We start from the raw sequence: 16576 nt of genomic DNA on the forward strand, positions 1-16576 counted from the left end.
ATGCTTATGCACGCCTCCCAGAAAGACCTGCTTGTACTTAACCCTAAAGGCAAAGTTGAGGGCTTGCATGGGGAAGCAGTGGATGGTGCTGGCCAGGTGCCCCTCCAGAAGGACAAGTGCCCTGCTCCTTGGGGATGTGGACCTTGCAGCCCACCACACCACGCCTTTGTACAGTGTCGCCACAATCTGCTTACTGGCATGTTGCACCTGCAGCAGTGCCTTGACTGGCTCAACTCGGGTCGCTGCCCTCTTGGAAATAGCGAGGGCAATGCCTCCGGCCAGTAAGTCCTTGACAAAGGAGTGTGGCCTGTTCCATCCTGCTGGCCAGCGGGCAGCGGAGGGAGGGAGGGAGCTGCTTGCTCAGCTCTGCTGCTGCTGGGACCAAAAGGCTCTCATGGGATTTTAAATAAATATATGCAAAATTAAACTGCATATAGATTGGAAAAGGGAAAATGGAATAAAAAGTTTTAAGTTTCTTACATTGTTTGGGAAGAAGATAAAATTATCAATGATTTTGATAACTGAAGGATTCATGTTATAATATCTAAAATAATCACTAAAAGAAAAGCTTTTTAAGTGTTTAACTTCTAAAATTAAGAAATCCAATAAAGATAATCCAAAAATTGACAAGAAAGGAGAAAAAAGAAATCGAATATACGCGACTGAAAGAAAGCATACAGTAAGATGGCAAATGTTTAAGCCTAAAAAATCAATAATTAAATGTGAGTGAAGTAAACGTGCTAATTAAAATACAAAGGCTTTAAGATTTGTAAAAGTATATGATGCTTACAAGTGACACATTACATCACTCGCATTAATCAATAAAGCAAGCAGATGAAACATTAATAAGGACATAGAAGATTTAAACAGTCTGATGAATAAACTTGATTCAATGAACATATACAGAATGCTGAATACAACAAATGTAAAACAGATATTCTTTTTAAGCAGAACACAGAATATTTCTAAAAACTGACCAAATACTGGACCCTAAAACAAGTCTCAACAAGTATCAAAGGACTGAAATCATATATTCTCTAACCATAGTGGAAATTTAAGCTAGAAACCAGTAAAAAAAAAAAAAAAAAGAAAGAAAAAAAAGGATAAATTAGAAAATACTAGGGTTTTTGATGCTCTCTGCTCCTCTCATTTGACAGACAGCCGCCCCTTCTCATGCACCACCAGCCGTGTCCCTGAGACACCATGGTGAAAATGAAGGCTGGAATAAACAGATTTGGCTGTATTGGGCACCTGGTCACCAGGGCTTCTTTTAACTCTGGCAAAGCAAGTATTGTTGTCATCAGTGACCCCTTCTTTGACCTCAACTACATGGTCTACATGTTCCAGTATGACTCCACCCATGGCAAGTTCCATGGCAGCATCAAGGCTGAGAATGGGAAGCTTGTCATCAAGGGAAATCCCATCACCATCTTCCAGGAGTGAGATCCCACCAAAATCAAATGGGGGTGACACTGGTGCTGACTATGTTGTTGGGTCCATCAACATCTTCACTACCATGGAGAAGGCTGGGACTCATTTACAGGGGAGAGCCAAAAGGGTCTTCATCTCTGTCCTTTCTGCTGACACCCCCATGTTTGTGATGGACATGAACCATGAGAAGTAAGAAAATAGCCTCGACATCCTCAGTAACGCCTCCTGCACCACCAATTGATTACCGCACCCCCATCCAAGGTCATCCATGACAACTCTGGCATTGTGGAGGGACTCATAACCACACTCCATGCCATCACTGCCACCCAGAAGATGTGGGTAGATGGTACCTCTGGGAAACTGTGGCATGACGACCATGAGGCTCTCAAGAACATCATCCCTGCATCTACCGGTGCTGCCAAGGTTGTAGGCAAGGTCATCCCCAAACTGAATGGGAAGATCACTGGCATGGTCTTCCAAGTCCCCACCACCTACGTGTCAGATCTGATCTGCCATCCAGAAAACCCTGCCAAATACGATGACATTAAGAAGGTATTGAAGCAGGCACCAGAGGGCCCCCTAAAGGGCATCCTGAGCTATACTGAACACCTGGGTGTCTCCTCCGACTTTAAGTGAGAACCACTCTTCCACCTTCCATGATGGGGCCAGCACTGCCCTCAATGAACCACTTTGTCAGGCTCAATTCCTGGTATGACAATGAAAATGAATCTGGCTACATCAACAGGGTGGTGGACCTCATGGTCCACATGGCCTCCAAGGAGTAAGTGCCCAGGACCACCAGCTCCAGCAAGAGCACTAACTAAAGGACAAGAGAGGACCTCAGCTGCTGGGGAATACCTGCTGCACTCAAATCTAACAGAATAAACAGACATGCAAAAATCTCTTCTTGACAGTTTCCATGCCAGACCCCCTGAAGAGGGAGGGGCCTGGAAGGCCCCACCTTGTCATGTACCATCAATAAAGTCCCCTGTATGCAGCCAAAAAGAGAATGAAAGAAAGAAAAATAAAACAAAATACTGAGATGTTTTGGAATTTTTAAAAATAAATACTTCTAAATAATCCATAGGTCAGGAAAAAATATCTGCACTAGAAATTAGAAAACATGTAGAACTGAATAAATGAAAATATGACATATGGATTCATTGGATACAGTTAAAGTAGTGCATAAAGGGAAATTTGTAGCCTTAAATGCATATATATATATAAATTCATATATATATTAAATGCATATATATATAAAAGCAAAAAGGCTGAAAACAACAAGAAGTTCAAAATGAGTAGAAAAGGAATTGATAAAGAACATAAATTAATGAGATAGAGGGCAAACATTCAATAGATAGGTCACTAAAGCCTAAGTTGGTTACCTAAAAATAACTAATGAAATTGATCAACCTCTAACAAAAATGACAGGAGGAGGAAGGGACGAAGACAACACAAACATGATGGCACAGATCATTAATGTCATGAATAAGAAAGAGGACATCACAACTGATGCACATACTCATAACTCCCTGACTATAAAACTGAAAATTTTAATTAAGTGGAAAATATTATTTAAGGAAATACAATTTACCAAAACTACCACAATAACAACTTTAAAAACCTAGATAGTGCTATAACTATTAGGTTGGGCCACAGGAAAGTACCCTTTTGGTAGGTCAAAAACATTCTAATATTAAAATAATTGAAAATCATCCCACAAAGAAAAATCCAAGCCTAGAAGCCTTCACCAGAGAATTCTTAAGGAAAAAAATAATGCCAATCTCTAATACAAAATCTTCCAGATAATGGAAAAAGAGTGAACACTCCACAACTCTTTTTTAAGGCCAGCATAACTTTGACACCAATCTGACAAGACTGTTATTAGAGAAAAATTATAGGCAAATCTAACAGAATAAACAGACATGCAAAAATCCTATATAAAAACAGTACAACAGAATAGCACAATCTATATACTGACGCATGACTCTTTCCTCTCCCAGTGGAATGTACTAAGAATAAAATGTGAAATGAATGAATGACCATGACCTTAAAAAATTAATAGATCATGTCCAAGTTGGGTTTATTCTAGAAATACAAAGTTGGTTGAATATGTGAAAAAAAATCGATCAACATCTAACAATACAAAAATATATATGGAACAAGGTTATTTACTATAGCATTTTTTGTAACTTTAAAATATTGGGGCCAGGCGTGGTGGCTCACGCCTGTAATCCCAGCACTTTGGGAGGCTGAGGCCAGCGGATCACCTGAGGTCGGGAGTTCCAGATGAGCCTGACCAACATGGAGAAACCCCAACTCTACTAAAAATACAAAATTAGCTGGGTGTGGTGGCATATGCCTGTAATCCCAGCTACTCTCGGGAGGCTGAGGCAGGAGAATCGCTTGAACCAGGGAGGCAGAGGTTGTGGTGAGCTGAGATCACGCCATTGCACTCCAGCCTGGGCAACAAGAGCGAAACTCCGTCACAAAAAAATAAATAAATAAATAAATAAATAAATAAATAAATAAATATATATATATATATGAAACACCCTAAATACTCATACTGAGGAGAATGGTTGAATAAATCAAGGAATACTATGCAGGTATCAAAAAGAATAAAAGCCAGTTGCAGCAGCACATGCCTGCAGCCCCAGGAGATGGGAGGCTCACTTGAGTCCAAGAGTTCGAAACCAACCTGGACAATACAGTGAGACCCCATCTCTTAAAAAAACAGGAATGAGGAAGATTTCTTTAGTGATTTGGAGTAATTTTCAGATATACCATCAAATAAAAGATTTTTAAAAAGTGAAGTGTGTCTTTACTATAAGAAAAAAGGAATATCAGAAAACATACAAGTATTTTCTTATTTGTGCAAAAGAAATATAAAGCTTCTAAAGAAAACTAAATAAATTGGTTACCTTACAAGCCGCAGGTGAGAAAGGATGGGAAGCCAGGAAGAATAGGAACAAATTAGTAAGAATTAAGGAGGTAGCAACACTCTGAATATATCTTTTTGCATATATTCAGCCTCTCAGAACCATAATATTTCACATAATTGAACCTCAGTGCCATGGAGTGAATGTTTGTGTTGCCCCAAAATTCCTATGTTGAAATCCTAACCTTCAATGTCATAGTATTAGGAGGTGAGACCTGCGAGAGATAATTAGGTCATGGAGGTAGAACCCTCTTTAATGTGACCAGGCACCTCAGAGCTGTCTCACTCTCCTTCCAACACGTGAGGATATAAGGACAAGAAGTTGACTGTGCAACCTGGAAGAAAGCTTTCACCAGAACCTGACCATGCTGGCATCCTGATCTAAACTTCCAGCCTCCAGAACTGTGAGGAAATAAATGTTTGCTGTTTAAGCTACGTAATCTATGGTAATTTGTTATAGCAGCCCAAACTAACTAAAACATGAAGTAACTTTGAAAAATCACCACCGATCCCACAGAAATACAAACTACCATCAGAGAATACTATAAACACCTCTATGCAAATAAACTAGAAAATCTAGAAGAAATGGATAAATTCCTCGACACATATACCCTCCCAGGACTAAACCAGGAAGAAGTTGAATCTCTGAATAGACCAATAACAGGCTCTGAAATTGAGGCAATAATTAATAGCTTACCAACCAAAAAAAGCCCAGGACCAGATGGATTCACAGCCGAATTCTACCAGAGGTACAAGGAGGAGCTGGTACCATTCCTTCTGAAACTATTCCAATCAATAGAAAAAGAGGGAATCCTCCCTAACTCATTTTATGAGGCCAGCATCATCCTGATAGCAAAGCCTGGCAGAGACACAACAAAAAGAGAGAATTTTAGACCAATATCCCTGATGAACATCCATGCAAAAATCCTCAATAAAATACTGGCAAACTGAATCCAGCAGGACATCAGAAAGCTTATCTACCATGATCGAGTGGGCTTCATCCCTGGGATGCAAGGCTGGTTCAACATATGCAAATCAATAAACGTAATCCAGCATATAAACAGAACCAACGACAAAAACCACATGATTATCTCAATAGATGCAGAAAAGGCCTTTGACAAAATTCAACAACCCTTCATGCTAAAAACTCTCAATAAATTAGGTGTTGATGGGAAGTATCTCAAAATAGTAAGATCTATGACAAACCCACAGCCAATATCATACTGAATGGGCAAAAACTGGAAGCATTCCCTTTGAAAACTGGCACAAGACAGGGATGCCCTCTCTCACCACTCCTATTCAACATAGTGTTGGAAGTTCTGGCCAGGGCAATCAGGCAGGAGAAGGAAATAAAGGTCTTCAATTAGGAAGAGAAGAAGTCAAATTGTCCCTTGACTTGATACATGATTGTGTATCTAGAAGACCCCATCGTCTCAGCCCAAAATCTCCTTAAGCTCATAAGCAACTTCAGCAAAGTCTCAGGATACAAAATCAATGTGCAAAAATCACAAGCATTCTTATACACCAATAACAGACAAACAGAGAGCCAAATCATGTGTGAACTCCCATTCACAACTGCTTCAAAGAGAATAAAATACCTAGGAATCCAACTTACAAGGGACATGAAGGACCTCTTCAAGGAGAACTACAAACCACTGCTCAATGAAATGAAAGAGGATACAAAGAAATGGAAGAACATTCTATGCTCATGGGTAGGAAGAATCAATATCGTGAAAATGGCCATACTGCCCAAGGTAATTTATAGATTCAATGCCATCTCCATCAAGCTACCAATGACTTTCTTCATAGAATTGGAAAAAACTACTTTAAAGTTCATATGGAACCAAAAAAGAGCCCACATTGCCAAGTCAATCCTAAGCAAAAAGAACAAACCTAGAGGCATCACGCTACCTGACTTCAAACTATACTACAAGGCTACAGTAACCAAAACAGCATGGTACTGGTACCAAAACAGAGATAGACCAATGGAACAGAACAGAGCCCTCAGAAATAATGCCACACATCTACAACTATCTGATCTTTGACAAAGCTGACAAAAACAAGAAATGGGGAAAGCATTCCCTATTTAATAAATGGTGCTGGGAAAACTAGCTAGCCATATGTAGAAAGCTGAAACTGGATCCCTTCCTTACACCTTATACAAAAATTAATTCAAGATGGATTAAAGACTTAAATGTTAGACCTAAAACCATAAAAACCCTAGAAGAAAACCTAGGCAATACCATTCAGGCCACAGGCATGGGCAAGGACTTCATGTCTAAAACACCAAAAGCAATGGCAACAAAAGCCAAAATTGACAAATGGGATCTAATTAAATTAAAGAGCTTCAGCACAGCAAAAGAAACTACCATCAGACTGAACAGGCAACCTACAGAATGGGAGAAAAATTTTGCAATCTACTCATCTGACAAAGGGCTAATACCCAGAATCTACAATGAACTCAAACAAATTTACAAGAAAAAAACAACCCCATCAACAAGTGGGCAAAGGATATGAACAGACACTTCTCAAAAGAAGACATTTATGCAGCCAAAAGACACGTGAAAAAATGCTCATCATCACTGGCCATCAGAGAAATGCAAATCAAAACCACAATGAGATACCATCTCACACCAGTTAGAATGGCGATCATTAAAAAGTCAGGAAACAACAGGTGCTGGAGAGGATGTGGAGAAATAGAAACACTTTTACACTGTTGGTGGGACTGTAAACTAGTTCAACCATTGTGGAAGTCAGTGTGGCGATTCCTCAGGGATCTAGAACTAGAAATACCATTTGACCCAGCCATCCCATTACTGGGTATATACCCTAAGGATTATAAATCATGCTGCTATAAAGACACATGCACATGTATGTTTACTGCGGCACTATTCACAATAGCAAAGACTTGGAACCAACCCAAATGTCCAACAACGATAGACTGGATTAAGAAAATGTGGCACATATACACCATGGAATACTATGCAGCCATAAAAAATGATGAGTTCATGTCCTTTGTAGGGACATGGATCAAGCTGGAAACCATCATTCTCAGCAAACTATCGCAAGGACAAAAAACGAAACACCGCATGTTCTCACTCATAGGTGGGAATTGAACAACGAGAACACATGGACACAGGAAGGGGAACATCACACACTGGGGCCTGTTGTGGGGTGGGCAGAGCGGGGAGGGATAGCATTAGGATATATACCTAATGTTAAATGATGAGTTAATGGGTGCAGTACACCAACATGGCACATGTATACATATGTAACAAACCTGCACGTTGTGCACATGTACCCTAAAACTTAAAAGTATAAAAACAAACAAACAAAAAAAAAACAGTATTTTGACTATATAGTGAAAGGATAGGCCAAAAAAAAAAAAAAAGAACCATATACAAATACAATACTCTAGTTAGTAAATTTGATTTTCATAGGAGTACATGTTAGCAATTCTGTAACTACAGACAAGTGAGTATGTTATAGATAATGAGAACCAGGTTTCTTACTATCAGAAAAAAATTAGAAATACAGAAAGGGAGAAGGTTAGAATAAACCTTGTGATGTTGAACTACAATTGGAGGTTTCAGTATGAACTCATGATTTTAGGTAAATAAACTCACAGAGTACTGGACCATAACCCATAGAATAAATATCCACAAGTCCAATATTAATATAAAATAATTGAATAAGTAAATAAATAGGGGAGATGAGACATCTCTTCCTTTAGAAGAATTACAATGGGCCGGGCGCGGTGGCTCACGCCTGTAATCCCAGCACTTTAGGTGGCCGAGGCGGGTGGATCACCTGAGGTCAGGAGTTTGAGACCAGCCTGGCCAATATGGTGAAACCTCGTCTCTACTAAAAATACAAAAATTAGTCAGGCGTGGTGGTGGGTGCCTGTAATCTCAGCTACTTGGGAGGCTGAGGCAGAAGAATTGCTGGAACTGGGGAGGCAGAGGTTGCAGTGAGCCGAGATTGTGCCATTGCACTCCAGTCCAGGTGACAACAGGGAGACTCCATCTCAAAAAAAAAAAAAATTACAATGAATAAGTGTAGAAGGACTGACAAAAGTTAAAAATCACCATTAGACCAACACCACAGCAATAATTACATCAGGCAAGATCCACTAATGGCTAAAATCAATGGGCAAAAGTGAGAAGAAACAGGAAATTGGCATAGATTCAAAGTATCTCCCACAAGAGAATAAAGTATCTCCCCCAAATGAATAAATAATAATTTTACAATGGAAAAATCTGGTACACTATCTTAATCAAGTGATCAAGGTTAACATCACCAGTAATAAGATTAATTGACATCCTATACCTCCGAATACAATCCACTGAGACAAGGAAACAACAGCATCATGTTTGTGGTATTCTTGCCAAAAATACATAATTGCAATCGAATCATGAGAACATATCAGATAAATCCAAAATGAGAGACATTCTACAAAATAACTGACCAATACTCATAAAAAATGTCAAGGTCATGAAAGATAAAAAACAAATAAAGAACTATTACAACTAAAAGCAATGTGGCATCCTGGATTGAATCCTGGAACAGAAAAGGAGCATTAGAGGGAAAATTCAAATGAGCTCTGTAGTTTAGTTAAAAGTACTGTACCAAATGGGCGGGAGATCTGGCTCAGGACATTAGAGCCTGAGTAGGGTGAAGAGGGCATGCATCATGTAAAGGCACAACCTAGCATAGGGCATGAGAGCCCAAAGCAAGAGGAAGAGGGAAGCTATACAATGGGAAAGTCCAATATGAGGAGTCAGAACCCAAGAAAAAGAAGGAAGGTGTCCACATTGCAGTGAACAGGCTCCGCATGGCACAAGGTTTCCAAGGCTGAATGGAGTGATGGTGACATTTACAAAAGGACATGGATGATTGGAAAATAATTACATACAGAAGGATTGATCAAATAAGTAAATACAACAAAGATAAAGTTTTTCTCACTTTTGGAAAACGGAGTTAAATATGGTAAGGGAAAAAACAGAATTATTTCTGTTGTGATAGACTGTAACTGGAGGTATCAGCATGACCTCATCATGGTTTTCGATATACATGTAGATAAATACATATGGAAATAAATATGAACATGGATGTACACATGTGTACACACAAGCACACCCCTATGTATGTAACATTCATGTTTCTTAGCTCTATGTACATAACATTCATATGTTTCTTAGCTCTCTAGAGGGCCTGGGAGCCATAACACTTTATAAGCAGTAACTACACCTAGCACTGGGTGTTGATTTCTAAATATCATTTCCATTAGAAGAAATCAGCACTCCCTGGAAAAATGGTTGATTCCAGAACTAGGACAGAGAAGGTATAAAATGAGCCTGGAATGTCTTTTTGTGCCAGAAAGTAAGGAAATACTTAAAGAATGACAGGGGCATGTTAAAAGGACACAGAGGTCAGCTTAAATAGGATTCCTCTGGTCAAATTGAGGACAATTTGAGCATCAAAATAAATAAAGACATTTGTGTTTGTAAAGGCGAACTCAGGGAAAGCTTCTGAGGCAAGGAAATTAAAGCTGAGTTTTAAAACTGAGTAGAAATTAGAGGCAAAGGTATGTGAGTGTATATGTGTGTGTCTGGGTGAGAGGGAGAGAGAGAGAAAGAAAAAAGTGGGGGTATGTGGAGAAGGAGAGGGGCACTGACAGGGAAGACATTCCAGGTAAAAAAGACAGACTAAGCAAACGAGGGCAAATTAGTATACTATACAAAAAAAGAGGGAAAATTACTATACAGGAGCAGGAGCAGGACTAATGTATACATGTAGCTTTGCTACTTCTTTCTAGTGTTGACTTTAATAAGCCACTTGCATTGTCGAATATGTATTTTTGTGCTGTTTTATGATAGTCTCAAAAAAACGAATATTCATTTTGCACCTTAAAATTGGAAGTTGAACTGAATTCTCCCTTCCAGCTGAAAATTCAAGAGTCAATGTTATTCTGACCAATCTAATCCACCTTCTCCCATTCTCCTAGCATGTCAGTAAACAAACCTCTACTCTAATGGATCTAATAGAAAAAAGGGCTTTGTGTCTATGAAGCACCAGAGATGTCTGGATATTATTCAATCACAATAAATTGTTCATATGAGAAATAAAAATACAGTAATGATATACACAATTCAAAACCACCTGCAGAGCCAACTCTCTAGAAGTAAAATTAAAGCTATACTAATTCTGAGTGAATCCCTACCAAAAAGGGTCTAACTTAATGAGCTAGTTAAAACAACTTTGAGTACTACAGTATTTTATCAAATATATAAAGTTAACTCCTCTTCCCTTTTTTTAATAATGTTATTTGTACATTCAGCTTATCTCTAGACTTTCTTCTCTAGCAGCTACCACTGCTATTCATTATATTTTCCAGCTTGCTTTCCATCCTCTAAGCCAGTGGGCTCCAAATTTTGTTTGACTGTGACCCACAATAAGAAGTACATTTGATAACTTCAGCCAGTTCATACATACATATGCACACATATGTGTACATATGTGTACATACACATATACATATAAACTGGAACATTCGTTTCATAAAAGAGTGCTTGCTCTTATTATATGCCATACACATTGATATTTTTCTGTCTGTTGTAATTCATTTTTTTAAAATGCTGATTTGGGCCCACTAAATAGACCTTTATAATCCATTAATGGACTGCAATCCAGTTCGGAAAACACTACTCTAAGCCACCTCAATGACCCACAAAGCTGTTGCTTTTTAGTATCTCTTAAGCTGCACAGTGTAAAGGCCATGAGGGCTGACTCTTGGGTCCAAATCCTCGTCTGATACCTAGCTTTGACCTTATTCATTCTGACCTTGGGCAAGATACTTAAATTCTCTAAGCTTTACTTTTCTCATCTATAATCTAAGGATGATAATATTACCTATGGGGATGGTAACAGTACCTCGGCCTTATAAGGTTGTGAGATTTAAACGAGATAATCTGTACAATATTTACCACGATGCCTGACATACATGAAAATACCAATATGTTATTATTATCACATGTTCTATCAATCCAATAGAGAAAACTAGTTCTACTAATCCAGAGAACAATTTGCCAGAGAAAATTAGTAGAGAGGAGATTACTGGTAACTCCTAATTCCCAATAATGCCTGGTTTATATGGAAACAATATAAGGTGCACAGAGGAAAACAGTATTTATCTAGTATGTAGAATACATTTTCAGGATTTTATCATCTTTGCTCATTTATTACATATCTAATCACATTTTCTATATTATACACATTTGAATAAGAATATGAAGTTATTCAAAAGATTTCACTCTTCCAGTGTAACTCACACAACCTAAACTACAAGAAGTAGCTTTTAGGACAACTTTCTAAAACTCCTATACCTTACCATTCCTGATCCACTGCTTAGGAATCTGTCCTCCTAAAGTCATATCTTCTCCTTTAAGACACAAACAACTGTGAATATATTACTGCCTGTATACAAAATAAAGTGGTTATTTGCCTGTTCTGCAATTTAAGTAAAAAAAAAAAAAAAAAAAAAAAAGGAACCCCTATAATTAGGAAGGCCTCCTTTTCTCTGAAAGTTATTGTGAAATAAAAACATTACACAAAAACCACATTTACAAGATTAACTGCTGAGACACTGCTCAGGTAGCTACTGAGCCCCAATATGCACGGGGTACTATGTTTGGGATATGAGCAAGGATAAAACAATTCATGATCTCAAGTAATTAAGTCTCCTGAAAAGTACAATAACTTGGGTGGGTAGTATATCGTTTAGTGAGGTATTATCTTCACGCTTTTTTTTCTTTTTTTCTTTTTTTTTTTTTTTTTGAGAAATACGGTCTCACTCTGTTGCCCAGGCTGGAGAGCAGTGGCATGATCATAGCTTATTACAACCTCAAATTCCTCAGCTCAAGCGATCCTCCTGCTTCAATCTCCCAAGTAGTTAGGACCACAGGCACAAGCCACTACGCCCAGCTAATTTTTTATTCTTTTAGAGATGGGTGTGGGGCTGGGTCTTGCTATGTTGCTCAGCTGGTCTTGAACTCCTGGCCTCAAGGGATCCTCCTGCCTAAGCCTCCCAAGCAGCTGGGATTATAGGCATGAGCCTATATCCCAACTATCTTCACCCATTCTATCAGCCTCTGTCAACTAAGCAAAAATGATTAAAATAAAAAAATAAAAAATAAAAAAAAAACGGGACAGGGGAGCTTTTAAAGAATTAAAGTTAGTTTTATTTAGAAGTCTTACTGAGGACTGTTACCTAGGAGAGTCTTTTAGAGAATTTTTGTTAGACTGTTTCAAAGTAGGGTTTTAGACACAGTTTATAAATTGGTGGTGGCAGTTTTGTATGTGCTTATAAGTTATAGTAGAGCAAAATCTCATTAAAGTTTGGGTGTAAGGGCATATCTGGTTATATATTACGGAGGCATAATCACTAATCTTGTTGGACATTATCTTATGTGCAGAAAGAGGCAATGACTAGAATCACTGAACTTGCCTTTTCTAAAAATGCAGTGATTTAAGCTGGAGATGTGGGAAACTGTGTTCTATCTTGTTTATTGTCTTTAGGGCTTTTTGTTGTTGTTGTTGTTGTTGTTGTTGTTTTTAGAGGACTGTGCTCAGTCACTGAGTCAGGGCCTTTGTGAAATTTTGTTGGCAAGGGATTTTGTGAAATTCTGGCAAGTAGAACGAGCAAACATCAAACATTCTCATTTTCTTAAATTTGCTGCTTTGTCTCATACCTCTAATATCTTTGCTTACTAGAATTCTATTCACTCTTCTGGGCTACGCTACAATGTCACTTTCTCCACCTATGTTGCTCATGGTGAGAGCACCTGCTCTCTCCTTCCTTAAATTTATTCAAATATTCCAATGCTCAGGCAATATATAAATACATACACCATGTACCAGTCATTGTCTTAGGCATTAGGGACACAAATTGGATCAACAGTTTAGAGCTCTAGTCCAGCAATAATCAGCGTCCAAATCCACCTTCCCGGTTTTACTTTCCCACATACTCTTCCATGAACCACTACGTTCTGTTAGATTGTATTTACTGTTCACATGACATGATTCTCTGCTTTTGCTCAAGTTGTTCCCTCAGCTGGAATGCCTGAGCCCCATCTCTAACTGTAAATAATAAAAGCTAAACCTATTGAGCATTTAATTTGTGTCAGCACGGTTCTAAGCATATAACATGTATTAACTAAATTTTCACAACAACTACATGAGATAGGTATTATTATTATCCTTATTTTCTAGAATAAGGAAACAGAAAAGTTTAGTATTTCACAACGACATAGCACCTAAAAAGCAGCAATGAGAATGGAATCTCTAGGCTTCAGACACCCCTAGTTCTGTTAAATAAACTCACCCCATCCCATTCTGTTTTCGCTGAACAAAGTTCTTCTTAAGGAATAACAATATAAACTTTTCCACAGTTTGGAGATATTGTAGCAAACAGAAAGAATGAACGACAGAAACTCTGGTCAGAAAACTTGGGTCCAAAAGGGGTTAATATCACCAATTACCTCATGCATGGTTCCACTGTGAAAATCAGGGGAAATAAGGTATGTAATAACACTGGGAATCCAACGAGATTGGGGTCCTCAGTGCAAAACTATTTTCGTACTAATACTGAAACATAATCTGCGTTTGTCATGTTTGCAATGATGCTGTAAGAACAATGGTGGTAAAACTGCTGGCACACGAGCACAAATCAAGGCAATGGCACCAAACAGAACTGGTAGTCACTAAATTCTTTACCACTACATGCTTGCAGGGAAAAATAAAACATTACTATTTCTTTTAAGAATGCCCTTGAAGAAAAGCAGTAAACATCATCAAATTTTGACCCTCGAGTAAATATTTAATACATAGTCTCTGTGACAAATGGGAAGCACACATAAAGTACTTCTGCTACACACTAAAGCATAACGGTTATCTCAAGGAAAAGCATTTGTGCAAATGTCTGAGTTGGGAACTAATGGGCACTTTGTTAACAGAATATCATTTTTACTACAAAGAACAAATGACAAACTAAATTATTCACTCTCGGGTGTTTGGCAAACATTTCCCCGAAAATGAATGAAGTGAGTTTGTCATTTCAGGAAAAATTGACAGCATTTATTGCCAATTATAAAATTCAAGCTTGTAGGCAAACATTAGAATTTTGGAAAACATGTATTCACCAGCCACCACGACCTTGACAGATTCTGAAAACTTAAAGCCTTTTCTGATTAGTTTGGAGCAATATCAACAAATGTAATTTTTTTATGTCATAAAATGAAATGTGTCAATATTTGGAAGATCCATATAATTCAGTAAACCAATTTGATTTTCAAATAACCAACGCATGATGTTACAAACTCATACAAAGCATAAAAGATCTATTCAAAGTGCCACACAAACCAATGGATTTTAATGTAATAAAAATATTTTCATATAACGTCATTAATACAATTTCAGATTTCACATTGCAACTAAACTTTAAGTAACTATCACTTAAATTTTGGTGAAGTATCAAAGAATATTCGCAGTTATCTAAAAAGGCTATTAAAATATTCCTCCCTTTTCTAACCACGTATCTGTTGAGGCTACATTTTCATATACTTCAATCCGAACAACTCATCATAATAGATTGAATGCATAAGCAGATATGAGAATCCAGCTGTCTTCTATTAAGTCAGACGTTAAAGAGAATTGCAAAAATCTAACATGATGTCATTCTTCTCACTGTTTGGGAAAATTATTATTTTCTCATTAATGTTAGTATAATGGGCTTCTTGTGGCTATTTTTAAATAAATAAGTACATGTTTTCAAAATCCCTCAGTTTTAATTTCTAAACTGGCAAATTAATAAATATAACCCACATAAAGAAAAGCTGTTTAAAGTCCTTAAATAACATTAAAAAGTGTACAAGGATCCTCAGACCAAAAAGTCTGGGAACTGCTGGTATATAATACATGTGATATCTTACTTGATTGCTTCCTCCAACAGAATGTAAGCTCCTAGAAAGGAGAAGCTTGTCAGCCTTATTCATGGCTGTATCTCTGGCATTTTCCAAAATGCCTTGCACATTTTAGTGTCTTGCTCATTATGTATCTGTGGGTAGTTACACTACGAATAGCAGCATGGATGCTGAATACAAATATTCCACTTAGATAATTAGATGGTTCAAAATGCAACTGACTATAGTTTGGAACAAGTTGGGACATGCTGAGTAGTCAGATGGTATATATATTTTTTAGAATTAAAATCAGCTCACATTAATTCAACCTAAGATGGTATTTTTTTAAAAGGTAAAAAGAGGTGAGGAGAGAGAATGACCAATTCACATGACTGAGACTAAAGTAATCTAAGCCTATGCTTTGATATCCACGAAGTCTGAGTCATTATTTAAATAAACTGCTATCATATTAAGAACAGAGGTGAGATCACATTAGAAAGATCTGTGTGCCTTACTACGCCTCGTATATGCTTCTGTCAAAGCATCTACAACACTATAATGCTCTAATTTGTTTACATTTTTTTCCCTTCCCTCGCTCAGCTATCCCTGAGGTTTGGGATAAAATCTGATCTATATTTTCTTCTTTTCTTTTCTCTCTCTCTCTCTTTTTTTTTTTTTTTTAAAGACAGTCTTAAAAAAGATTCTGTTGCCCAGGCTGGAATGCAGTGATACTAACATGGCTCGCAGCAGCCTTGACCTCCTGGGCTCAAGCGACCCTCCTGCTTCAGCCTCCTAAGTGGCTGAGACCACAGCTAAGTGCCATGCCAGGCTAATTTTTTTTATTTTTTGTAGAAACAGGGTCTCGGTATGTTGCCCAGGCTGGTCTTGACATCCTGGGCTCAACCTATCCTCCTACCTCCCAAAGTGTTGGAATTACAGGGGTGAGCCATCACACTCAGGCTGATCCATATTTTCTTAATTTTCAGAGCCTGACATTTTCTTAGCAACTAATTGGTAGTCATAATTATAGGACAAGTGATAATTTGTCACCTTTTCAGATGCTATCTTCTCAATGAACTCTTCTAAACAGCATAGACTAAAACCTGGCCCCCTAACCGAGCATTCCCAATTCCCATTATCCTGCACTATCTTTTTCTTTTCTCTATTGTACTTATCCCTTCTAACATATACAGTCATGGACTGCAATAATGACATTTAGTCAAAGACAGACTGCAGGCGGGGTGCA

At 37.9% G+C, this 16576-nt stretch overlaps 1 protein-coding gene and 1 pseudogene across 8 annotated transcripts in view; one reads left to right on the forward strand and one right to left on the reverse strand.

The window, feature by feature from the left end:
- OSBPL9 (oxysterol binding protein like 9) overlaps positions 1-16576 on the reverse strand; it is a 275275-nt gene that overhangs the window by 77878 nt on the left and 180821 nt on the right. The window lies entirely within an intron of this gene.
- Positions 206-2525, forward strand: LOC100990240 (glyceraldehyde-3-phosphate dehydrogenase-like; annotated as a pseudogene).

This window comes from Pan paniscus, chromosome 1 (assembly GCF_029289425.2).
Source record: "Pan paniscus chromosome 1, NHGRI_mPanPan1-v2.0_pri, whole genome shotgun sequence".
In the NCBI taxonomy this organism is placed as follows: domain Eukaryota; kingdom Metazoa; phylum Chordata; class Mammalia; order Primates; family Hominidae; genus Pan; species Pan paniscus.